The 26,658-nt window shown below is 46.4% G+C and overlaps 1 long non-coding RNA gene and 1 pseudogene across 4 annotated transcripts in view; one reads left to right on the top strand and one right to left on the bottom strand.

Moving 5' to 3' along the window:
- LOC106995414 (RNA-binding motif protein, Y chromosome, family 1 member B-like) overlaps window positions 1-26,658 on the bottom strand; it is a 653,515-nt pseudogene that overhangs the window by 123,579 nt on the left and 503,278 nt on the right. The window lies entirely within an intron of this gene.
- The window catches only part of LOC106995415 (uncharacterized), a 146,831-nt gene that overhangs the window by 6,926 nt on the left and 113,247 nt on the right, over window positions 1-26,658 (top strand). For all 3 annotated transcript variants that reach the window (XR_013413288.1, XR_013413289.1, XR_003727718.2), the window contains exon 2: window positions 11,305-11,420. This is a non-coding gene — a long non-coding RNA (uncharacterized LOC106995415). The remainder of the gene's footprint in view (window positions 1-11,304; window positions 11,421-26,658) is intronic.

The following is a 26,658-nucleotide window of genomic DNA, read 5'->3' as shown; positions in this document are numbered from 1 at the left end:
GTAGGGTTTGAATTCAGGATTCCATGGCTGATCAGTGAAGTGAGTGAGTGAGTCCTGGGGTCCTGCTCCACCATCCTGAGGCCAGAGGCAGTCATATTAGTGCTGCACTCTAGGAAGAGTGGTGAGGGGTGTGAGGGGGTGCTGGTGTAGCCATGAGCATGGCTGGGGATCTTTCATGCTTATCTCAAGGGTCCTCACTTCCACTCATCAGCCTGGGCATCTGGTGTTATGCTCCTGCCAGATGCAGCAGGCCTGCGGTGTGCCAGAGCAGGGCAAGGGAATCTGGGCTGACCAGTTGCCACCACACTCAGGGTAAAGCTAGGCCGTTTCTAATGGCCTGTGTACCTGTCATCCTCTTCCTCCTCTGCCCAGGAAACTGGGGGCTGATGCTGGCCTTTTTGTGCATCAAACCAGGTGGTTTTGCCAGCTTCATGCCTCTTTGTCCTGGTCACCATGTCTGTGGTAGCCCAAGGCTAAAGTGAATGTGGAAGGGCTGCCACTTCTCTGGGGTGGAGAACTGGGCTTCGTTGAAAGGAACAGCACTGGTGTGAGCTCTCTCAGGGAGTTTGTTGGCCAAGTATCTATATGCATGCAGAGCTTGCCAAACAGTGCAGCCTTCTCAGGGGTCATGTGCAAGTCCTTAGAGCTGTCTTGGCCTCTCTTTCCCTGGCCGAGTGGTCACACACATGCAGTGGCTTCCTGTTTGAGTCTGGGACTAGCTTGAGGGCAGGGGGCAGTACCACTGGGTGGCAACTGTGGCTGGGGAGTGACAGCAGTGATTTTCCATGCTTCTCTATAGGTGTGTTTGTTCTTTACTTAAAAATTTATCAGTTTGACTTTTTGAAGTTAATGGAAGACTGAGTTTTACTATGTGGACAAAAGAGTTAATTTTTCTTATTTTTTTTGGGGGGGTGGGGAAACAGGATCTGTCTCTTTCACCCAGGTGGGAGTGCAGTGGTGCGACCACAGCTCATTGCAACCTCTCCCTCCTGGGCTCAAGCCATCCTCCTATTCAGTCTCTCAGCCTCTCAAGTAGCTGGGACTTCAGGGGCACACCACCATGTCTGGCTAATTCTGTGTGTGTGTGCGTGCGCGCGAGTGTGTGTATTTGGTAGAGACGGCATCTCGCCATGTTACCTACGCTGGTCTTGAACTCCTGGACTCCAGCGATCTACCTGCCTTGGCTTCCCAAAGTGCATAGATTACAGGTGTGATCCACTTTGCCCAGCCCAGAGGGAGTTAGTTTCTTAGGTGTGTGCGACTGTCATACAACAGTCTTGACAGGTGAACTTTTTGGCTTGGGTCAGGGGTCCTGCTGGCAGGAAATGCTGTCAAGGGCCTAGGAAGGCAGCTCAATGTCGCAGAGGCTTCCTGGTTTCATCTCAGTGTCTCTTTCTTTAAACCTCTGGCCATGTCATCTATTAGTCTTTTCCTTTAATATTTTTTTTCTTTTTTTCCTCATGTTCCTTATATAAAAATATGAATCTTTTTCTGTCAGTCCTTTTCAGTCTTTTCCTTAAGATGCTGATGTTCCCTGTGTGCCTTCTTAGGTCACTGTTTTCTGTCTGCATGTTCTTTTTTTTTTTTTTTTTTTCTTTTTTGAGGTGGAGTTTCACTCCTGTTGCCCAGGCTGAAGTGCAGTGGTGCATCTCAGTTCACTGCAACCTCCGCCTTCTGTGTGTAAGGGATTCTCCAGCCTCAGCCTCCCGAGTACCTGTGATTACAGGTGCCTGCCACCATTCCTGGCTAATTTTTTGTTTTTTTAGTAGAGACGGGGTTTCACCACGTTGGCCAGGCTAGTCTCAAACTCCTGACCTCAACTGATCTGCACCCCCACCTTTTGCCTCCCAAAGTGTTGGAATTACAGGCATGAGCCCCCGCACCTGTCCTCATGTTCTTAATGTTGCTGATTTATCTCCTGTTCCCTTTTCCTTTTCCCCCTCTGTATTCCACAGCTGACCGTTCTGCTGCTTCCAGGAGGACACCCTGTCCTGGGCACAAGGCTTTGTCCTGTGCTGTGTTTCATGCTTGGTGGGATCTCTTATTAGTGCGAGGGAGGCACTGAGGTCCATCTTCTTCTTCAGAAGTCTGTCCTCCTTCCAGATGCCAGCACCGGAGTACTGGTTAACTAAACTCTGTGTTTGATCTCCTGCCCTGGGCTTCCCTTGTCTCTCTTTCTGTCTCTATCCAGACGATAAACACTGGGGGAACACTTACTTGCTGCAGCCTCTGGTGCGTGCATGTCTGCGTGCTGATGCTGGGCATGGCCAGCAAACATGTTGTGTTGTCACGGTACATGGTGGCTTCTTTGCCAGTGCATTCTTCTCAGCAGCTGCTGCTTCTTCTCTAAGACTGACCACAAGTCTCCAAGTGCGCTGGCTGGTTTGTTGTCGCCCTCAGGAGTGTGACTGAGGCTGTGCTCTGGGTTTCTGATGCCCACTGTGACCTGGTGGTGAGGGTCTGTGTTTCTGTCAGTGTTGCTGGCATGAGACATGTCTGTCCAGCACGTGTGGGTGCCGACTATCAGAGAGCCTGTTGCTCACAGCACCAAACCCCTTGCTGTGTTTTTATTATTAAGAAATAGAAAACAAAGGGCATAACCAGACTTAGGTGATTTTCTGGCTGTATTTTTTCTTTTCTTTTTCTTTTTTTTTTTTTTTAGACGGAGTCTCCTTCTATCACCCAGACTGGAGTGCAATTATGCGATCTTGGCTCACTGCGACCTCTGCCTTTGGGGTTCAAGCAATTCTCCCTCCTCAGCCTCCTGATTAGCTGAGATTACAGGCGTGTGCCACCATGCCTGGCTAAGTTTTTGTATTTTTAGTAGAGATGGGGTTTTACCATGTTGGCCAGACTGTTCTCGGACCACTGACCTCAGGTGATCTGCCCGCGTTGGCTTCCCAAAGTTCTGGGATTATTCTTTCTGGAGCTTTGCTATAGATAAGCTGGCATTTCTTGCAGTGCATCCTTTGTGAAGAACGCTGGGGGAAGATGTGAGGGATTTGAGCCCTGAGCACCAGGGTCTGACTGGAAGGAGGAGCTTCGTGGACAGGCCTTGAGGACACTTTGGTGCATTCCTGAATTTTCCCTGTGAGAACATACTTTACTTGCAGCAGTCAGGAAGGCCGACAGGAAAGTTACCTGTAAAGCCGGGCATGATGGCTCAGGCTTGGTGGCTCAGGCCTATAATCTCAGCACTTTGTAAGTCTGAGGCAGGAGGATTGCTGCAACCCAGGAGTTCAAGACCAGCCTGGACAACATAGTGAGAACCCTGTTTCTACCAAAAAAAATAAATGAGCCAGGTGTGGTGGCGCATGACTGTAGTCACAGTTACTTGGGGAAGCTGAGGTGGGAGGATCGCCTGAGCCCAGGAGGTCGAGGCTACAGTGAGCTGAGATCATATCACTGCACTCCAGCCTGAGTTTCCACTATGTTGGCCAGGCTGGTCTCAAACTCATGACCTTGTGATCCGCTCGCCTCAGCCTCCCAAAGTGCTGGGATTACAGGTGTAAGCCACCGCACTCGACCTTCCATAAGATCTTAATACTATATTCTTACTAAACCTTTTCTACGTTGAGTTGGGTTTAGATACACAAATATCATATGTTACAGTTGCTACAGTGTCCAGTACAGTAGCACACTGTCCAGGTTTATTGCCTAGTAGCCATAAGCTGCCCGACTCAGCCTCAGAGTATGCAATAGGCTGGACCATGTAGGTTTGTGGATGTGCACTCCAGGATGTATATGTGATAATGAAATTTCCTCATGACTCATTTCTCAGAATATGTTCCTGTTGTTAAGTGACACCTGACTAGACTGTGTTTTCTCTTCCTTTTCTATTGCTAAAGTAAGGCATCTATTATAAGCTAGTAAAAATTATTTGAGAACACAGATTCTGGAGAAAAACTGCCATGAAACTCATGTAGAAATAACCACAGAGAAATATGAACAGGGAAAGGTTTTGTTGTGTCCCTTCCTTGACTCTACTGTGTCACCAGGTTAACTGGTGTGGGTAGTTGTCCTGTGAGACCGTATGACGAGACGTCCAGCTGTGGTGTGGACTATGGCCCTGGTAGGATGGGAGAGGAGAAGTTATTAGATGTCTCTTTTTGGAAATCTGCTTTCAGTTTTATTTAAAACAACAAACTACATTATGGTAGTCTGTGGACACAATATTTGTCTACAAATTCACTTTAAAGGAAAGAAAGCCAACCAAAAGTCAACAGTGTGATATACGGTATTTCTTTATTTGTGTAGTACATTCAGCCTCAAAGTGGCATTTGGATACATGATGCCTTTCATCCTCAGAATGTCTTTGTCAGGCATGGCTGAGCACATGGCCACCTGTGCCTGTCCCTGCCTGTTTTCCAGGCTTCACCTCTGTGCTCTTGTAGGAAGGTTAAACATGCCACTTTGTGGCATGCAGAGTTTCTCACCCTCAGGATCCATAACAGCAACTGTGTCTGTCTTCTCTTGACCCAGGCATTAGCCTGATAAGAGTGCTGGTAACTTTGACAATCAACAGGTTTTCAGGATTCATAAAAGTGACTGCATCTCTCTTCTCCTGACCCAGGCATTCGCCTGATAGAGTGCTGGTAACTTTGCCAGTCAACAGCGTTTTCAAAGGCAGCTTTTTCCTTCTTTTCCCTTTACCCCATACCCTTCAAACTGATGGCTCATTTTCTGAAAGACACTAGAATAATAAGATAATACTTTGTGGCTATTAATGCTTTAAAAGTAGAGGAAAATTTTTCCCAGTAGGAGGCATAATAGGGTTGTACCTTTTCAATGTTTTCAGTGAAGGTGATTTTTTCATGCCCTTTGATTCCAAAAATGTGTTGCTTCCTGCACTTCAATTTTCCTTAGTTACACAGATGTTGATGGTCTCAGAGTCTTTGTTCATGATTTAGTGCCTTGGTGAGGATGGGTAAGAGACTAGAACGGGGCTCTACAGTAGCCCAAATAGGCTTTCCCTCTCAGCCCCACACTGCCTGAGGCTGGTGGGTGGAGCCACCTATGGGCCATGCCCATGACTGTCTGTTGGTGCTAAGAGGACTCCTGGTTCTTCACAAACATGTGCCTGGTTTGCAGCCTACATGTGGTGTGGTGTTTGCTCTGAGAGTTTCTTGTAGTTTGGAATTTTAGTTATAAGTTTGCCATGTTCTGAGTCTCTTGCGTTCTTTCACTCTATTTTAATTTTATAATCTTGCTACCACTCTGTGCCCTATAAATACAAAGATGTGTTTTTGTTTTGCTTTTTTAAGAGATAAGTCTTGCTCTGTTGCCCAGGCTAGAGTGCAGTCATGGCTTACTGCAGCCTCAACTCTTGGACTCAAACGATGTCGCTTCCTCAGCCATCCAAGTAGCTGGGACTCCAGGCATATGTCACCACACCTGCCAAATTTTTTTATTTTTATTTTTTTAGAGGTGGGCTTGCTCTGCTGCCCAGATTGGCCTCAAACTTCTGGCCTCAAGTGATCCTCCTGCCTCACCCTCTAAGTAGCTGGGATTAAAAGCACTTGCTGTCCTGCTCACCTAAAGAAGCATTTTGAACCCCTTCTCCAGGAGGCGCAGGGCTTTTATGTAAGTGGTTGCCAGCCTTTGTCTGTTTGGGGGTGTACTTTTTTTTTTTTAAGCCGCCCTCATTGCCCAATCCTAGTTGAACATGTGTCCGGTTACTTTATCTGTGGGCTTCCTGGGGTGCTCTCCTAGATTGCAGGGCCTCGCTTACTGATAAGCTTCCTCTGGACTTGGGTTCCCCACTCTGCCCTTACCTGCGTGGGCTCTGCTGCTCCCTACGGTAGCAGATCCTCCAGCAGACTTGTGTCCTCAGTGGAGATCCCTACGGATGAGCTTCTCCATGTTCTTCCACTGGTGGTGCTGGGGCCAGTCAGGAGTGGGGGAGCAGGGCCACACAGGATTGTTCACAATATCTTTGTGACTGATATGAGTTAGTACACATTAAATGCTTCCTGTAAGTGCCGGTAAAGCAGAAGAGAGGTAGCAGATCAGGCCCTAGGGAGTGCGGAGTCTGTCTGCCAACAGGAAGTTTCTCTGCAGTGTTTTACCTGAAAGCGCCAGGGCACATCACACTGAGTGGTTGATGAGGTGTCTGTGCGCAGTGATGACAGCAGCGTTCAAGGTCACCTGCCACCACACAGCTGAGTGACCTTGGTAGTGTTGGGCACCTCCTAAGGCAGTGCCTACGTGGTGCCTGGTGTTTGATGGTGAGGGGGCCGAGGTAACTGACCTTACTCTAGAGCTGGAGCCCAGGCTGAAATGAGGGCACCGTTGGAAGGCTAGGGTGCCGTGCTTTGTTGGGAGCGGCACAGTGCTGGCCCTGATTGGGTTCCGTCTCCCGGGAGAGCCTGGATTGTCTGCAGACCCCGCGCTACCTCAGCCTGCAGTGTCCCACACCCCACCTCCTCTCGCAGTGCCGCCCCCACCCACCTCATTCCGCAGAGCCCTCACCCTACCTCATCCCACACAGTTGCCCCCTCACCTCAGCCCGAAGAGCTCCCCCATCGCAACTGGCAGAGCCCCTCCCCCTCTACTCACTGTGCAGAACCGCCTCCTCACCTCCTCCGGCGGAACCACCCCCTTCACCTCACCCCACAGTGCTGCCCCCCTCACAGCTCACCCAAGGCTTGAACTCCCAGGCCCAATCGTCCCACCTCAGCCTCCTGAGTAGGTGTGCGTAACCATACTCATACAATTTTTAAATGTTTATCTAGAGACCAGGTCTCCCTATCATTCCCACTGTGCTCGTGAACTCCTGGAGTCAAACGATCTTCCTGCCTCCACTTCCTCATGTGTTAGGTACAGGCTGAGCCACTACCTAAAATTTAAATGCATGTACCTACCAATTAAATAAGCGCTCAATCCCAGATACCTTATTGTGGCTTGCTAAGATTAGGAGTTCATGTTAACTATACATTAATATCACTGAGACAAGCCTCATCCTTTCTACAAAGAACTGGTGTAAGTAAAGTGTAGGCACCCATACATAATTGTCTCCACATTTTGCCTGCCTTTGTTGGAAGGGCTGTGCTTTCATGCAGTAAACTGTAAGTCCTCATCTTTACTCTAAAAGTTACACAGATTCAATGCCTTATGGAAAAATCAGGGTTTCCATTATTAAAGACGTCTGTCCATGGACAGAGAGCGAAACTTGGTGTGGGAGTCTCTTGGGGCTGCTGTGAAAAATCACCACAGACCAGGAACTTCAACAGCAAGGATTTGTTCTCCCAAGGCTTTGAGGCCCAAGTGGTCTGCAGGGCTGGTTCCTTCTGGGATGCTGTGGTGGGGGGCATCTGCTCCAGGCCTCTCTCCAGGTTCTAGGGGATGGGGGCAGTCTCTTGTGTGCCTGGGCTTTTGGGCGCATCACCACGATCTCTGTCTCCACCTTCACAGGGTGTTCTCCCTGTGTGCACATCTCCGTGTCCACACCTACCCTTTCTAGAAGGAAACTAGTCCTGTGGGATGAGGGCCTACCTTAGTGTAGTGATCTCACCTTGATCATTAGCAAAGACCCTGTTTCCCAGGAAGGCCATAGTCTATGTTGTTGTGGGGCTAGGACTTCAACATATCATTTTTGGGGGACACATTCCAACTCATAACACTAGTAAATAAAGTATAGAGAAGAAAGTAAAAATTGTGTGTCATCCTACCACCCAAGATAAAACATCTAAATCTAAAATGTTGAAAATATCATGTATTTTTTATGAAATGAGGATTACACTGTATATAAAGTTTCATGTTCTGCATTTTAAAGCTTAGCATTAATTTCCCATTTTCCCAATGTGATATTTAGTGGCTGCATAATCAAGTGAGAAATTTAATGCCAGGTATAGTGGCTCACACTGTAATCCCAGCACTTTGGGAGGCCAAGGTGGTGGATCATGAGGTCAGGAGTTCGAGACCAGCCTGGCTAACATGGAAAAATCCCATCTCTACTAAAAATACAAACGTTAGCCAGGTGTGGTGGCAGTCATCTATAATCCTAGCTAATTGGGAGGCTGAGGTAGGAGAATTGCTTGAACTCGGAAAGTGGAGGTTTCAGTGAGTTGAGATTGTGCCACAGCACTTCAACCTGGGCAACAGAGCAAGACTTCGTCTGGGAGCAGGAGGGAGGGGAAGAAAGAGATAAATGTTTAATACTGAGGAAACTTGAGGACCAGTGTGTTGTGGATTTGTCCACGTGCATGCAGGTCTCCCTTTCCATCTTGGTCTGGGGCGCCATGCCAGACAGCACTGGGGCAGAAGGGGAAGTGTTTGTGAATCTGAGGGGGGCGGAGCCTGTGAGAGGGCATCTGTAGAGGGTGGAGGGCATCAGGCGTCATAGGTGTGTACAGCTGGTCCAGGTGGCTACAGGGGTTCCTGTCAGATGACCAGCCTCCAGCACAGGGAGACCTGGGGCAGAGGCTGTCCTCTGTTGTGTCACTCAACTTCTTGGTCCTGGTGCACTGGACCTCCCTGTGCTCTGGGAGCAGACTCTGTGCTATGTGAATCCAAGCCCCGTGCTGCAGGACATTTTGTCTTTCTGACAGTACGGTCACTTTTAAAATAGTAGACTTTATTTTTTATATTAGCTTTAGGTTCACTGCAAAATTGAGCATAGGTTCATAGCAAAATTGAGCATAAAGTACAGAGGGTTCCCCTGCACCCCAGGGCTCAGCATCCCTACAAGCATGGCCATTTGTTGTAGTTGTGATCCCCCTGGACACAGTGTCATCACCCACAGGCCACACAACTTTAGGGTCCACCCGGTGCTGTGCAGTCTGTGGTTGGACGAACGTATCCTGACATGGACCCACCATTGTGGTATCATACAGAGTAGTTTCTCTACCCCACCTCTGTTGTGCTCCTGCTATGCATCCCTCCATCCTGCCCTCTCCTCAGCCAAGTGACCAGGCTTAACCACAGGACAAGATTAAAGAGGACCAAGAATAGGCAACACCACCACTAAAATGATCAAAGAGACTCCTGGTCTAAAAAGTGAGATGCTTGGTCAATTTTAAGGCAGCGTCTTAACAGGAAGAATTATGCCAGCAAGTAAACTGGCTGAGCACCAGGGAAGGACTGCATACTGCCAGAAGAATAGACTGTACTCTTTCCAGCTCCATAATCTTGGGAGCAGCATTGGTGTAGAAGGAACTCTGATGGCAAGCTGTTATGTAAAAACCCAGTCCTGCACTGTGGGAACGGCTTTTTCCCAGAGTGCTGGGATTAGGGGCCGGAGTCACCATGCCTGGCCCAGGACCTATTTTTCTAACGAGAAGTTTCCTGATGACTGAAAGCAGTGTAGCAGGTGTGGAGGAGAGGAGGACATCTGCTTTCCAGGGACTTGCAGATGACTATGGAACTGCAGTCCCAGATCATGCCCGTGTTTTGAAGAGACACAGGTCAGAGGCTCCTACCGCCAGCCCATTGACCTCAGGAGAACATTGGGCTCACAGCAGCTGAGTGGCCTAGGGAGCCTGCCTGGAACCTAGGCTGTGATGGGTGAAGTCTCCAATAGGGCTAGGGAGGTGGGGAGGAGCACCCTGTGAGTTGCAGACTCTGCTGTGTTCCAGTCAGCAAACGCTGGGGTCTAGGAACCCACTTTCATTTTTGACACATAGTGGTTTAAGCTTTACTTATTCGTAGCCCTCAAAATTAAATTAATCTTTATTACAAGCACTTTCATAATTTTTTTTTTGGCTTTTGTTTTTTGATACATCTTCCTCATGCAGATCAGCATGATTATTCCCATTGTCTGACATGTCTCCTCCTATTCATTAAATATTTAGAACCTGTTTAGTGCGAGATACTATGCAGAACTCTGCCAGATTCCAGAATGAAGGACAATAGGCCCAGCTGGAATAGTTCCTGCATGTTCGTATCACACTGGCTACATCCCCTTTTAATCCTTAAAGGTTTTGTGAGGTAGACGTTATTATTCCACCTAAGAGGAAACTAGGCCGGGCACAGTGGCTCCATCCTGTAATCCCAGCACTTTGGGAGGCCGAGTGGGCAGATCACTTGAGTTCAGGAGTTTGAGACCAGCCTGCGCAACATGGTGAAACCCTATCTCTATTTAAAAAAAAAAAAAAAAATCAGCAGGGCATGGTAGTCTGCACCTGTAATCTCAGCTACTCGGGAGACTGAGGCAGGAGAAATGCTTGAACCCAGGAGGCGGAGGTTGCAGTAAGCCAAGATTGTGCCATGGTACACCAGCCTGAGTGACAAATCCAGTGGTGGCCGCGTAACCTACCTCTCCTACCCTCCCTGCTCTTGGCAGGGCAGAGACTTCCTCCATATCATTGGGGCCTTCTGTGGCTCCTGTACTTTCCAGGACATCTGAAAGCAGCCCTAGCCTGTCACCACAGGTGGCCTCCAGAGCATCCAGTGGAAACAGCACCTGGGTTAGGGCCACCCTCCTCACTGCCAAGCCTTTCATGCCCTTGACCTGGTAGTTTAGGTGTGGGGAACTGGGTAAAGGTGGATTGCTGGCACATCCCTGTCCATTCGCACAAAGCTCTGACTGTGATAGGACTGACTCTTCAGGCTTCTGCTTTTTGGAGATGCTGTTTACAAGTCATCTTGTCTGGAAGGATTCTACAGTGCTGTTTTGGATTGATGGAATCTTAACAGTCAATGGTTTTCTTTAATAAAAAACTTCAATAGCTTATGAGCGTGTCTGCTTTTCCACCTAGCAGAAGGTAAGGGAATCACTTTCCTGGATGAGACAAGATTTGAGATTCAGTCTTGACTTGTGCCCTGCAGGCTGCTTTTGGAAACAGTGTTCCCCAAGGGCATCTTTCAGTATACAAGGTCACTGTGGGCCGCTGCCATTCTTCCGGGGGAAAAGCCCCCTGTGCCCCCACAGCTTCATGTTGTGTGCCGGGCTCTCTATCCTCTGCGGTCCCTGCTGGGAAAAGAGGGCTGCTTGCTAGGGAGCTAGTGGCTAGGTTTCCAGCGTCTCCTTGGGTAAATGTTGGGGCAGCAGGGCAGTGTGGACGGTCCCTGGACACACAAGTAACATTGGTCGCACTGCCTTCAGAAGGGAGGATTAGTATGTTTTAATAATCAAGCTTAAAAAAAAAGTGACTGATTTTTAACATGGAGTCTTTTTTATTGAGTCATTATGTTAATGGAAAACTTGAAGTTTGGATTTCCATTTTGTTGTAAACCTACATTAAAAGTAGATAAATTGTTCTTTGGAAGGTGGTATTATATTTTCTTAATCTGTAATGACTTGACTTAAAAACAAAAATCTGAGGAACAGGAGAAACTCTAACATCCCCTTTGCTTCTCTCACAGACAAATTTGACCCAGTTGGCAGGCATGGCGGCGCACACCCGTGGTCCCAGCTACCTGGTAGGCTGAGTGGGAAGTCAGCTTGAGCCAGGGAATTCTGGAATGCTGTCTGCTATGCAGTAAGTGCAGCATCTGTGTGGTGACCTCCTGGGAGTGGGGACCACGGGGTTGCCTAAGGAGGGAATGGTCAGAAATGGAGCTCTTGGCGAGCCGCTTGTGTCTGGCTTGATCCCCGGCCTCTCCGCCTCTGACTGTGCAGCAGCAGGAGTGAGGCAGGCAGGCTCTTGCACGGTCTCACTGCCACTTACGTTGGCTTTCTGTCGTCAGACATGAAAATAGTACTGAATGGGGTTTTCTTTATAGACTGTACATGATGGATTGTACCTAAAGTGAATTTGTATTTTTAAAGATTTTGAAAGCATTTGAGTGAAATGTGAAAAGGCAGCATTGTGAGGGTATTGTGTTGGGAATATGGTGACTGTCTTCTTGGTCACTCAGTAGAGCTGACCTACTGAGAATTGGTAGGGAGCAGCTTGAGGCCCTGCTGCAGGGACACCCACAGGGCCTCAGTGTCTCTGGTGCCCTTCCCTCTGTAGGTTACTGGCTTGTGGATAGGCTCAGTCTGCTCTGCCGGGTGGGGAAGAGGTATGCTCCATTAGCAGGTGGCCCTAGCAGGTGGTTCTGGTGGCGCTTCAGGCTCCCTTTGAGTTCTTTCTTCTCTCTTCTCTTCACTCTGCCACAGAAAACCATTTCTCTCTGCTGGACGCTGAGGCTCACACCTATAATCCCAGCGCTTTGGGAGGTTAAAGTGAGCGAATCATCTGAGGTTAGGAGTTTGAGACCAGTCCAAACAACATGGCAAAACCCCATCTCTACTAAAAATACACAGATTAGTCGGGCGTGGTGGCAGACACCTGTGCAGTGAGCTGAGATGTGCCATTGCACTCCAGCCTGGGTGACAGAGCTAAACTCCAGTCTCAAAACCAAAACCAAAACCAAACAAAACAAACACTATTTCTCAAGGCCGGGCATGGTGGCTCACTCCTGTAATCTCCACACTTTGGGAGACTGAGATGGGTGGATCACCTGAGGTCAGGAGTTCGAGAACAGCCCGGCCAACATAATAAAACCCCTTCTCTATTCAAAATACAAAAAAATTAGCCAGGCATGGTGGCACACACCTGTGATCCCAGCTATTCATGAGGCTGAGGCAGGAGAATTGCCTGAACCTGGGAGTTGGAGGTTGCAGTGATCTGAAGTCTCATGACTGCCCTTCAGCCTGGGCAACAGAACAGGACACTGTTTCGAAAAAAATAAAAATATTTCTAGACTTTGGGTGCCTGGCTGTCTAGTTTAAGATGCAGTTAGAGGCTCAAGGAGTTTCTAGACATCTTTTAACTTTGCTTGGGCCACCCCCTGCCCTGGTCAATGACCTTAAATGCATTTGATGAGTTCGAGGGCTCCAGGGGAAAGAGGAGATGGTGGGAGCAGGCTGCGTGTCACCTGGATGCACCCTCCTGCTGGGAGGTGATGTCCACCTTGCCAGTTCTGGTGATGCCTGCCTGGGCCCTGGTCACTGACTCCTTCCTGTGACCTTCTGTGGGCCTGGAGAGTCATGCTGGCTGGTTGCATGGTTTGTAAAGCACTTTTACTTAAATGACCTCAAACACACTACATTGATGATAGAATTAGATATGGTCTGAGCCGTTTGAAGATGTCATAGCCTGAGAGTGCAGTCTGCTGGACTGTGATCACCAAGTGACTGGCCTGTGGCAGAGGCAGAGTTATGCTCTCATGGGTCTCATCTGACCTCTACCTCTTCCCCCCATTCGTGTGGGGCTGAATGTGCTCAGTGAACACTTGTTCACAAAGTGTGTAAATTCAGTAATGAGGGGTGTATATGACCACAGGTATTCTCCAGTCTGAATGTGAGTAGCAGAGGGCATCTGTTTCCTGATGAGAGTTCTGAAGATGGGTTTCTGTGATGCACGTTGTCTGACAGGCATGTTGGTGGATGTTAACTCCTTTCATTGTTCTTCTCTTGTTGTAAAGCATATCATCCCATGTAAGTTACTTGTTTGGATAATTAGAAAATCATACTTCATGTTTTATAAACTAGAATACTTACCCTAATTTGGCTTTTTTAATGATGATGATTTAATGCGGGGGCTGTTACAATGTGAAAAGCTCTTGCTCCTTATACAATAATCTTAAAACTAGTAGGTGCTGGTGTCTGGGAGTTTCTTGGTGTCTTTCTTCTAACAGTCTGAACTCTGTTGCTTGCTTACTCACCCCTTTTTGTTTTGTGTTTGTTTTTTTTTGAGGTGGAGCCTCACTCTGTCACCCAGGCTGGAGTACAGTGGCGCGATCTCGCCTCACTACAACTTCCACCTCCCAGATTCGAGTAATTCTCCTGGCTCAGCTTCCCTAGTGGCTGGGATTACCCGTACATGCCACCACGCCCAGCTAATTTTTTTTTTTTCCAATTTTTAGTAGAGATAGGGTTTCACCATGTTGGCCAGGTTGTTTTCAAACTCCCGACCTTAAATGATCCACCCACCTCGGCTTCCCAAAGTGCTGGGATTGCAGTCATAAGCCACCTCAGCCCAGCTGCCCTTCTCACCCTTTTTTGGATCAATTGTTTACCATGTGCTCAGGGACTTCACTTGGAGCCCCTTAGGACCTTGCCCTGCCACAGTGGGCCCACATTGGGAAGCAGGGATGCATGCTCCATCTACCTGCCTCAGCCGTCATGTGCCCAAGACCTCTGAGATTCATTGTCCTGTATAGGCTTGGTCACCTTTGGGGCCAAAACTGCACACACTCCTTCCTCGTGTTAAGCCCCAGTGCTGGTGGTGGTTATGCAGCGCTGCTGCCTGTGCAGGCGACACTTCCTGAGGCCTCCACGTTCTTCTCTGCCTTTGCTCACTTCTCTTCCCTGGAAAGCAGGCAGGCAGTCGTGAGGCTTTCCTTCATTTTTTCCTAGAGTTTCTGCAAATCTAGAAACTTGTCTCCTATTGGTTATTGTCTTTCAACAAAGACCAGTTTGGCATTACACAAAAAATACTTTCACATGTCCAAGGCAGTGGGCAGTATCCTGGGGTGCAGCGGGATAATTAAGGAATCAGAGAGACTGAGGGGTTGAGGAGAAATTGTTTATTTAGGTGCACTGACCCAGTCAGATTAACATCCAAAGGACTGAGCCCGGAACAAAGAGTCAAGCTACCTTTTAAGCATTTCGTGGAGCAGGGGAATAGTTGTACAGGGGGAAGCATATTACAGAAGCAAGAAACAAAGACAGTTATTCAGTTAAGACATGCGTTAACATTATTTTTTACTTTTCAAGGAACAACATGTTTTACCTCTTGAGATTATCTGTTTAGTGACCTTGCAGCTGCACAGCTAGAGAAACAGAGTCTTCACAATGCCTGGGAAAGGGAGAGATGAGGCTCACTAGTCACAGAAAAACAGGCAGTCAGTTTTTTTTTTATTTTTTTTTGAGACGGAGTCTCGCTCTGTCGCCCAGGCTGGAGTGCAGTGGCCGGATCTCAGCTCACTGCAAGCTCCGCCTCCTGGGTTTATGCCATTCTCCTGCCTCAGCCTCCCGAGTAGCTGGCACTACAGGTGCCCGCCACCTCGCCCGGCTAGTTTTTTGTATTTTTAGTAGAGACGGGGTTTCACTGTGTTCGCCAGGATGGTCTCGCTCTCCTGACCTCGTGATCCGCCCGTCTCGGCCTCCCAAAGTGCTGGGATTACAGGCTTGAGCCACCGCGCCCGGCCCAGGCAGTCAGTTTTTAAAGAACTCAGCTCTTTCTCTTCCTCCGGGGCAATTGTTTTTTCTTGCATACAACTGAGCTTTTGCTTACACATTTTTAAATTTCTTTTAATTCCTTTTCCATTTCCCCCTTTGGTGCTTTTTATAACAAAGGTGTTAATAGAAAGCAGCATTATTTGTCATCTGTTTGTGTAGCTGGACTTTTTTGTCTACAGGCAGTGGCTGATATTTGGTTAATGCCATCAACTGCGTGGTAGTGTGTCAGGTTACTATTCCCTCTGTAGTTGACTGAATACTCCTAATACACAGGCGTAAAAGGCAAGGGAGGATGAGGCAGATGCCAAGAATAAACAAAAACCTACCAGTGAGGGTTTTAAATCCTCCAAAGATTAACAACCGTCCTCTAAATAAGGAATCTGGATACCGTCTGCACCAAGTCTGAACTGGAACATGGGCCAACTTGCATATTCTAGCTGTGATTATGCTTCTTTTAGTTCTTCTTTTATTTTCATCATAAAATGGATAACATAAGAGTTCCCTTTGCTTTAGAGAAATTAAAAAGAAAGATGGCTTGATTATTCCTAACACACACATGCCCCTGTCCATTTAGACAGCAGTTGCTGATATGCCCATGCTCCGTAGATCCAATATAGGCCAGAGGGTGCTGTCCAAGCATTTGGAGCCTCTAGCTGATGCCAAGAGTGGCTTAGAGTAGAGAACTGAGAGAAGGGGTTTGGATCTGTTAAGTAGGAGTTGTTCTGGGCATTTCTCCATAGAGTTTTGTTTTTAATCTTATCATAATACTGTTGCCCTAGGCAGGTTGTTTCTCCTGCTGCCTCTGTGAAAGCGTTTTCCCATCAGGTGGTACAGTATTTTCCAATTATGGAGGTTTTTTAACAACCAAATACTGGCTGAGGCTGTTGGTTTACTTGCAGGGTTAGATGAAGTGAAGTTATCTTGTGGCATTAGTTTCTTAGTCTCCCATGGCCACTGGTCCCTCATATTAGTTCCTCCACATACATAGCATGAGGAAATTTCTTAAGCTGCCAGCTATGTTTTCAGATAATTGAGCCAGTAAGTTTTTGGTTGATGGAAAAGTTCAGGCACTGACTGATCAAAATGCTTATAGAATGACTTATGGACCTGAAATTGCAGGGTTGGACACATTTGAGTTCTTTTAGTCTTGTTGACGATTAGTAGTGGGACGCCAAAGCCTGCTTTTTGTCTATCAGCTTGTAATGCTGCTGTCTGTCCTGTAGACCAGAAAGGTAGCTCTGGCTATAAGATAGTAAAATTCAAAGGATTGTATGTCCTTATCTTACAGTTTGGTTTGGATGACATACTACTTAGCAGAGTAGTCCTTTCTGAATATAAGTGTTGGAGCTCTGTTAGCACAGACCACTGAATGTTACAGTCTGGGAATCTGATTTGCCGTTCTCCATACAGATGTTTAGCGCTGCTCCTGCTAAGCATCTGTCTTGTGTTAAACCATTGCAGACTATTTCTGGTTGTATGTGTAGGTTTCTAACTTGGTTCCTGTACATTTATGGTAGGTATGGTACAGTAGAGTTTTAACTATGGTATTCCTTACCCAGGTAGTATGTACAAAGTGTGAACATCCTTCTAGAGATTTCTCCCCTTCTGGAATAGGCAGAAATGGTAACAATATCAGTGTATGTAATAGAAACATGCTTATACCACACATGGGCATGGCAAACCTTCTGAGCATAGGCATTTGCAGAATTTGCAATGATAACATAACAACAGAACAATCAGTAGTGACAGAATTATAACTAGGCTTATGAATTATATTCACGTTTACTTATCCGGAGATGGTCCTCTTAGCTTCGGCTGTGCGTAGACTAGTCAGCTCCCAGGATGTGACTAGAGCAGAGTTTGCAGGATCCTCAAGCTTCAGCCGTGTGTAGACTGACTAGCCTCCGGTGTGGTCAGAACAGGGTGGTTGTCCTTCTTACTGGTGGTTGGGTTTCACTGTAGGACCATTTGGGTGGGGCAACTTGGGTCTTGTTGGTTAATCCACTGGTCATTTTCAGGAGTCATTGCTGCCGCTAGTTTAGCTGGCTATGATGAATCCAAGTTATGACACCTGCAACTTTAACAGCAGTGGGAGTAGACATGATTTCAATATGGGGCCCATCCCATAAGGGTCCTAGGGTTGTTAGATTCCATCTTTTAACGCAGAGTCCCCCGGCTTATGTGGATGCACTGTGTCTGTTAGACTTACAGGTATTCTTTCCCTTACCCAGCTTTGCATCTCCTGCGTTGCCACTCCTAAAGCCTGCATCTTTCTCCAAGGGTTAACTCTCTTAACTCCTTTAAATCTTTTTTAATTTGACTAATGATTGAGGGTGAGCTTCCAAACAATATTTTATAGGGCAAATACCCAGTTGTTTTGTACAGGTGCACCTGAGTCAGAGGAGGACCACAGGCATGACCTGATCCTAACTTTGATGAGTTTCTTGACACAATTTCTTCAGCAGCTGTTTGAGTGTCTGGTTCATGCTCTTTACTTTGTCTGAGCTCTGCAGCCTGTAGGCTGTATGTAATTTCCATTTTATTTTTAATAGTCGAGTTAAGTCCTGAACTTCAGCCACAAATGTTGGTCCATTGTCTGATCTTAGAGTTAGAAGCAGTCCGAATTTGGGAATAATGTCTTTTAACAACACTTTGGTCACCGCTAGTGCCTTCTCTGTCCAGGTGAGGAAGGCCTTTACTCATCCTGAAAAGGTGCAAATGAACACCAACATGTACTGATAGCCTCATCTCAGGGTAATTCGCTGAAGTCCATAAGCAGTTTTTCACAGGGCATGGCTCCCTTTCTCCTGTTTCCTGAATGCCTGGGGGCCAAGTAGGCCCTTGTCATGGATTGTTCTGAACACAAGTTAAACATTGTTTGTTTACACATGGCTTGAGTAGTAGCAGTGAGCCATGACACATAGAAATGATGCCTTTATAATGTCTTTAGTGCAGTTTTTTTTTTTTTCTCCATGTGAGTTCCTTAGTGGGACTGTTTTACAAATCTGGGGACCACCATTTCAGGTATGGCTAGCCTCCTATTGGAGAATTTTTACTATCCTTCTTCAATGTAGTTCTTTTTCTGGGCAAAACAAACCCTTTTATTGGGATTTACGGGAGGGGCATCTCAGGGAGGAGAGGCATAGCTAAGGCTTCCTCTTTAGAAGGTGGTGGTGTCATTGCAGCCTGCTCTGACTCTTCATCTGCTTATTTTTATTTTTATTTTTTAGCGTTTAGTGTTCTTCCTTTTTGGTGCCCCTTGCAGTGCATCACTGCCACCTCTTTTGGGGTCTATACAGCATTTAAGAGCTGTAGAATTTCTTCCTTGTAGTTTATTTCTTTACTTTCAGCAGTTAGAGGTCTTATTTATTTATTTATTTATTTATTTATTTATTTATTTATTTATTTATTTTACTGATGCTTTATATCCTGCCTTTCCCAGCAGGTGCACGGGTCTTGGGTTTTTCCTGGGTGCAGTGGCCCTTGGCCAGTGGTTTTTTTTTAATACCATGGCCTTGACCATTCTCTTTATTATTATTTTTTTTGACATTTATCCTTCTAGTGTCCTTTCCTTTTGCACCGTGCACATTACTTTCTCTCTAGCCTTGGCCAGCTTTCAAACTCCTGTCCAGACTAGCCTTTTCCATGACTGCATTCATGCCTATGTGCATGCCTCCTTGCAAAGCCAGCTTCTCCTCCCGTAAGGGCTGCTGCTAGTAAATTTGCCTTTCTTAAGTCTCCAATCAACTTTCTTCTTTGCCTCCTGATCTCAGTTAATGTACACCTTGGTAGCCGCTTTAGTAAGCTGAGTAGCATTTATACCTACGGAGCTTCTAACCACTGCAAATTATGCCTGATATCTCTTTGGGTCTGCCTTACAAATGCTGTATTCACCGTGCACTGAATTTTAGCAGCCTCAAGGTTAAATAGCAGCCTCAAGTACAACCAAAATGCCTTACAAAGTCTTTCATAAAACTGGCTGGCACTTTTATCTGCACCTTGGAGCACTTCTGAGATTTTTATATTGGTTGCCTTTTCTTTTTACCATCCTTTAGCCTTTGCAGAAGTGCTTCTGGGCACTTTTGTAGGTGCTGAAGCTGGACTGCATCATCTGGGTCCTCGTGGGCATCCTCTTGTCCTCTTAAGAGGTATAAGCATAACTTGGGCATGGCTAGACCTGAGATGGCTGCCTGACTTTTCCAGCCTTTCTCTTTAACTTCCCGGAGCTCTGATTTCTCCTTCGTGGGTGAGACTGGGAGCCTGTATCTCTTTGAACTTAACTCCTTAGGGGCAGTTAGCCTTGGTAAAGGTGGGTAGATTGTAATGTAGGGAGGTGGGGTCTCATTCCCTCCAGTGGTTCTTGCAAAACTGATTTTCTTTTTCCTAAGACTTTTCTTTTGTTTCCGTAGCTGCCTGGGCAGCTGATTTTTACTTTCACTTTTGGAACTACAAACTTCTGTGACTTTCCCTTTAACTCTGTAGCCACCAGCACAGCTGGTTTCTCTCCATGTGAGCTGCCAGGCTTTTACAATAAACTGCTAGGCAGGGGTACATTCAGATGAGTCAATACCATTGTCTTTGGCTTTCCTATTTCCAGGGTCTCATTCCCTTTAGGTATAAAGGAAATTTGTGCCTGCAGTTTCTGGAGTAAGTTTCTCCTCAACAAGGGCACTGGACAATTTGTCATATATATAGAAACTCATGCTGCACTTCTTATCCCCCAATATAACATCTGGATTTGCAAAAACGTCTGTTTTCTGTGGCCCTAGTAGCCCCTATGATCATAGCACAGTTCTTTGTGGGGGGCCAGTTGGGTGAGTTACCACAGAAAAATCAGAACTGGTATTAACCAAAAAATTCATTAATCAGCCCCCTACTTTCATAGAACCATAGGTTCTCCAGGGCCTAAAAGGATGGAGGCTGGTCTGTCTCAGTCCTCAAAATTGTCAGCCCTCGCTAAGCCAGTCAGATCAGGATGCACCTTTGAAACACCACAACTAGCATCCAAACACCTCACTCAGGTGTTAGATCATTGATCATCATCTTCATCCTTTTCCTTTTCAGGGCACTCATCTTTCCAGTGACGCATTTGCCTGCACCTTGTGTATTGGTTCCTGTCCAACCAGGATCAGCTTTCCTCTCCCAGTCTTGTCTGCGTTTTCCCTCAGCCTCTGCCTCGGCCATGCCCCGTAGCAAATCCAGGGTTATTTTCTGCTAGTTCAGCAGCTGTAAATTGAGCCATTTCTTTGTTCCTATTTTTGGTTTTTCTTTCTTCCTTTGGTTGGGCTACCTGAGCCACTAATGTCTTGTAATATCCACCTAGGCAGGGCTGTAGCCACTTGGGGTGAGTTTGTGCCACATTGAGCCAAGAGTCCATGTAGGGAAGCTGTTCTGGGTATCATGGTTGTCCTCCAACTCGAGTGACCACCTTAAACACATGGCCAATTAATTCTTCCTCTGTTGTACCTTCAGAGGGTCACCCCACATTGAAAGCAGGCCAGTCTGTCTCACAGTATGTCCTTAACTTTTGAGCATCCAGTTTTATCTGATAATTACCTCTAAATCCTTTTTAAAAATTCTTTATTATGCATGCCAAAGGAGTTGGTTTTGGTGCTGTTCCACCCTTTTCCTCCCTTGTGATGCACTCTCACTCTCACTTTCACTCTCGGGCCCACCAGACTGGGTCCTATTATTTCTTCTATGCATTTCAAAGACTTTTAGTACTTTCACTAATTCTGCTACTATCTAGAAGGCAGAGCGAGATGTACAGGGTGGAACATGAAAGTGAAACAGGAGCATGACCGCTGAAGCTCAGCATCACAGGGAGACCTTTAGGCCTCCCCACTGATGCTACCGCTAGACCAATGTCAGCTAAGTAATGGGCGCCTTCCCAGGTGCTGGCACTACCGCTAAACCAGGGAGCCCTCTAGTGGCCCTGTCTGGGTGTAACAGAGGGCTCACACTCTTGTCTTCTGGTCTCGAACTTGTTTTTGTTTTTTTGAGTCAATCTCTCGCTTTTTTGCCCAGGCTGGAGTGCAGTGGCATGATCTCGGCTCATTGCAACTTCCACCTCAGCTGCCAAACAGGGAAGGGCCCCCTGTCTGGTGGACACGTGATTCACGTGACCTTGTCAATCATTGGAGATGACTCACAGTCTTTACCCTGCCCCTTTTGCCTTGTATCCAATAAATAGCAGCATGGTCAGGCACTTGGGGCCACTACCGGTCTCCGCGTCTTGGTGGTAGTGGTCCCCCAGGCCCAGCTGTCTTTTCTTCTCTTTGACTTGTGTCTTTATTTCTGTGATCTCTCATCTCCACACATGGGGAGAAAAACCCACAGATCTCACTTCTCACAGTGCCCCTTCAGCTCCTATCGCTGTATGTCCTGTTTTTTTCTAGGTTATAATTGTAGAACAAAGATTATTATAATATTGGAATAAAGAGTAATGCTACAAACTAATGATTAATGATATTCATCTATAATCATATCTATAATCTATTTCTAGTATAACTATTCTTATTTTATGTATTTTGTTTATTATACTGGAAGATCTTGTGCCCTTAGTCTCTTGCCTTGGTGCCTAGATAGCTTGCTGCCCCACCAGTGCTCGCTTCTCTTTCTTACTAACAAATGTTCTTATAGCACTTTTTTCGCCAGAGTAGGGCAATTTTACCTGCATTCAAAACCTGTTCAGGGCTGGGCATGGTGCTGCACACCTGTAATCCCAGCACTTAGGGAGGTGAAGTGGGTGGATCACTTGAGGCCAGAAGTTCGAGACCAGCTTGGCCAACATGGTGAAACCCCCATCTCTGCTACAAATACAAAAATTAGCTAGGCATGCTGGTGGGCGCCTCTGGTCCCAGCTACTTGGGAGAGTGAGGCAGGAAAGTTGTTTGAACCTGGGAGGTGGAAGTTGCAGTGAGCCGAGATCATGCTACTGCACTCTAGCCTGGGCAACAAAGTGAGAGTCTGACTCAAAAAAACAAAAACAAAACCCTATTCAGGCATATGTCCTTTTTCCTTGATGGTATTCTTCATAGCGTCTGGGACCTCATCTGCTACCTCTTGGTTGGCAGAAGCTGCTTCCCGTGTTATCTTGACATTGCTAAAGCCAAACCTTTTCTAAAACAAAACTATCAAACCATCCTTTGCTGGTATCCACTTCTCCAGTTCCTTTCCCTTCCTTTTACTTTCAATTGCTGTATAATGGCTTTACTTTTCTGGAATCAGACTAGAGTCTATTGGTATGCCTTTCTTATAGCAATCCTGAACCCACATAAAAGTTGTGTTTTCATATATCCGTGCTGTTTGTGAATTAATTTTAAAGCTGCATTTTCAGTGACATAAAAAGGTATTTCACAAAAAACTTTCATGCCTGTTGCTGTAGCTGTGGTGATGGCTTCATAGATTCATGTAATTTTTTTGTGATGGACCTTCTCTGCTGGATTTATCCTTTTGAAAAGGCAGCATCCACATCTGCAGAGCACAGGCTGCAATGCGTGTCGTGCAAGTGTAGCTTTTTCCTAAAGTCGCAACTCCTGCTTCTTGGGAGCACTGCCAGCATCACGAATGGCATTTTGTATGGATCTGTGGTGTCATTTAGGGTTTATGGTATTGCAGTAAATGCAAGGAAAAATACTTGAGAACTGCAAGAGGTTTTTTTATTTTTATTTTATTTTATTTTTTATTTTTTTTTAGACTGAGTTGCCTAGGTGCAGTGGCTCATGCCTATAATCTCAGCACTTTGGGAGGCTGAGGCCGGGCAGATCACCTGAGGTTGGCAGTTTGAGACCAGCCTGGCCAACATGGTAGAACCCTACCTCTAGTAAAAATTCAAAAATTAACTCAGCATGGTGGTGGGCGTCTGTAATCCCAACTACTCGGGAGGCTGAGACAGGAGAATTGCTTGGTCTTGAGAGGCAGAGTTTGCAGTGAGCCAAGATTGTGCCACTGGACTCCAGCCCGGGTGACAAGATTGAAACTCCATCTCCAAAAAAAAAGAAGGAGAGAAAGTCTTGCTGTATTGCCCGGGCTGGAATGCAGTGGCTCATTACAGGTGTTACTAAAGTGCACTGCAGTCTGAGACTCCCAGGCTCAAATGATTCTCTTTTTCTCAGCCTTCTGAATAGCTGGGACTTCACACTCACGCTATGGCATCTAGCTTAAGACTTGAGATAATTTGTTTACTGCAATACACAATTTCTGGAGAGGCCAGCTGCTTACATGGAGCTAATTAGTGTCACATGGTGTTTTGTTTGTTTGTTTGTTTGTTTTTGAGACGGAGTCTTGCTCTGTCGCCCAGGCTGGAGTGCAGTGGCCGGACCTCAGCTCACTGCTGCAAGCTCTGCCTCTCGGGTTTACGCCATTCTCCTGCCTCAGCCTCCAGAGTAGCTGGGACTACAGGCGCTTGCCACCTCACCCGGCTAGTTTTTTGTATTTCTTAGTAGAGACGGGGTTTCACAGTGTTAGCCAGGATGGTCTCGATCTCCTGACCTCGTGATCCACCCGTCTCGGCCTCCCAAAGTGCTGGGTGGATATGGAGCTCACCACTGTAGCACAGGCTGTGGCTATGAAATCATTACAGTGTGCAGTGTGGTATGTACCGCACTTAGTTTTATACAGTTCTGCTTGAGCCTGCATCTTTATGTTTGTTTACATTTCTCTCTAGTGAATGATGCCATGCACAGTCTTTTTGTGTTTGTAAGTTTTTATAAATTTTTTTTTATAATTTGTGTATAATTTATGGAAGTAAAGGATAGACTAATATCTACATATATTTTGTACATTCATGGCATACTTAACTGTTTCTGACTTTTTTTGGTATTCCTGGGTATGGTTAGACTGTAATTTTTTTCAAATTGTTACAGATCTCTAATAAGTTTTTCAGTATATTTGTTGAAAACAAATCCATGGGTGAGTGACCATGTGCAGCCAAACCTGTAATGTTCAGGGGTCAATTCTGTACATATATGTGTGTCCGTGTTCATCATGGAATTTTTCAGCTGGCATGTTTTATTTCCTGTTTTTTTCTAGTCCTTACCTGAACAGAGTTGAAGTGCTTTTCCTTATGCTCCCTGGAGGAGCTTTTCTCCTCTGATGGTAGCACATGGGAGATGGCCTGAGCAGCTGTTCCCACAGCCCTCTTAAGGTTGTTCTGTAGATGGCACAGCCCGGAAGCATAGGACAGAGTGTAGCTCACTCACACAACGGTCAGCAGAGGCCATTGGCTCTGAATTCTTTCATAGAGCAGGGCTTGACAGGCTCTTTCTGTACTGGGCTGAGTAGTAATATTTTAAGCTTTTCTGGATATACATTTCCTGTTGTATGATTCAGCTCTGTCTATGTAGAACAAAAGTAGTCATAGATTATATGTAAACAAGTGAGTGTGATTATGTTTGAATAATTTTTTTTTTACAAAAACACATGGTGGGCCATAACTCACCGACCTCTGCTCTCTAGGACTATTTTTTTTAAGTGAAAAGAATTACTAGGGTCAGTAAGCATAAAATCGCATTGATTTCTATTAAAATACTATAAATCTTTAAAGTCTGATATTAATGTTTTTTAAAAAGAATTGCTATGAATAAATAATCTCTTTAAGGGATGTCATGAGGAGAGGAGAAGGTGAAGAAAATTACCAGTAAAATTATTTACCATCTTTGTCTCTGGTAACATCCCTCTCTGTGGGCCCTCACACTTGTGTGTTTTCTCCACTCTGGTTTTGCAAAAGTGTGGAGCTCCTGTCCTGCAGGTGTTGTGGTCCTCTGGCCCTTCTGGAGACGTCGAGGGGACCAGGGCCCCAGCCCATTCAGTCATCACTCCTGATGACCCTGTCCCATGTGGATTGCCTGCTGAGACTCAGGCCCCACTTCTGTGTCAAGTATAATTAACAGTAGCTCTAATCAAAAGTATGAGTAAGGTTCTTCCAATCTCATAACCATACACAGGCATTTATCAGGTGTCCCTCGGTGCTGGGTTCCTCAGGATGGGGGTCTCAGGTGTGTACGGTTGGGGGTGTCATGTGCATTCCTCCCACATGGGGTTGTGTTTGCACGGCATTCCTGCAGGTCTTCCTTATACAACAGTGAGAATTACATAATGTTTTGATTTTGTAAAGTGAACTTCTGAGGTTAGCCTCAGTCACATGCTCATATTTTCTCTTGAATCCTTGGTGTCTGGTACTGCTATGAGTCATAGTCTCCCCTTGCAGTCCTACACTCTACAGAACTTGGCTTTTCCTGTGACTCAGGCAGTGCACAACTCGAAGGAGCATCTGGGTGTGGACTGTGGTGCTGGTGTGGCTGGAGAGGGTGGCCTGGCTCACTGTTGGGGTTGCTCCCTGGTTGAAGGTGTGTGTTTTGGAATTGATCTTCCTGTGTATCCGAATCACTATGTGAGTTATTCCAGCCCAGGGTCCAGTGTTGCTGTGATGAATGCTGCCTCTTACCCATACATAGCCTTATCACTTATTTGGGGATAATTTTGGAAATATGTGTTTTTGTTCAAGTTCAACTATTAAATTGCTTCACAATCTTGGGTAAATGTCTTAACTTTCCAGTTGCATTGTTTCTGTCATTCCCAGAGGGCCTCCCATCGCAAGGGCTTTATTTGAACCCCAGTGATCTGCATTGGTAGAAGAGTTCTTTGTGACAGTGATAATGGGGACAGAGGAACGATGACTTGAAGATTCTTTTCTTGCAGTGAACACCTGTACTGTGGGTGCTGTACCTTCCTGGGGTGTGTGTACATAGGCAGTCAACTTGCGTTCTGTGGGTGATACTCTCTGATGCAGACTGGGTCACCTGGGATCTTCCGGAGTCCATGAACGGGACCACTGATGAAGGGGTGTTGCAGGAGCAGTGATTCCCTGCCACAGGGTGACTTTCACTCGAAACATTTGTTTAACTTTCCATTGGGAATATTTTCAAAATTTGAGAGAACAGTATCCTGGGTCCCCAGGCTCCACGTTTACTGGCATTTGGCCAGCTTGGGGTTGATCCGTCTCCTCCTTTGACTTGTTAATGTTTAATTTTTTTTTCTTTCTTTAAACACTTTTTAATTTTAGCATTGTAAATTTTAGTATTAATATCTTAATGTTAATATTTTAGTAAATCTCAGACATCATCTTGTTTTGCCAGCATGTGTTTCAGTGGCACCTCTGTCAGCTGGAAACCTTTACAATCGATGGCCTTCGCACTCTTCACAGTGGCTCAGTGGGCAGCTGGTGCCCCAAGCTGTCTCTGACTCCACCTCCCACTGCCTTGCTGACCCCGTCTGTGCTTCTGTGCTGTGAGGGCCAGCATGGGGCTCCATGGCTTGGGCTGTCCACACTGGCGGCAGGCCCTGCAGTGGTGGCCACATCCATCACTGGGCACTGCTGCCACCCCCACCTGCCCCAGAACCCGTCTTAATCTTAGCGAGAGGGCTCGGGCTGCGTAGCTCTTTCCCCAGCTCTGAGTGTCAGGGTCTGTCTCGCTGTGCACTGCCGCTGCTTTTCCTCCTGGGGGTGGGCGCCAGTCCTTCCCAAGTCAAGTTGTAAAGGTGCC

This window comes from Macaca mulatta, chromosome Y, assembly GCF_049350105.2.
Source record: "Macaca mulatta isolate MMU2019108-1 chromosome Y, T2T-MMU8v2.0, whole genome shotgun sequence".
NCBI classification, from domain to species: Eukaryota; Metazoa; Chordata; class Mammalia; order Primates; family Cercopithecidae; genus Macaca; species Macaca mulatta.
This window is presented reverse-complemented; position numbering and strand designations above follow the sequence as displayed.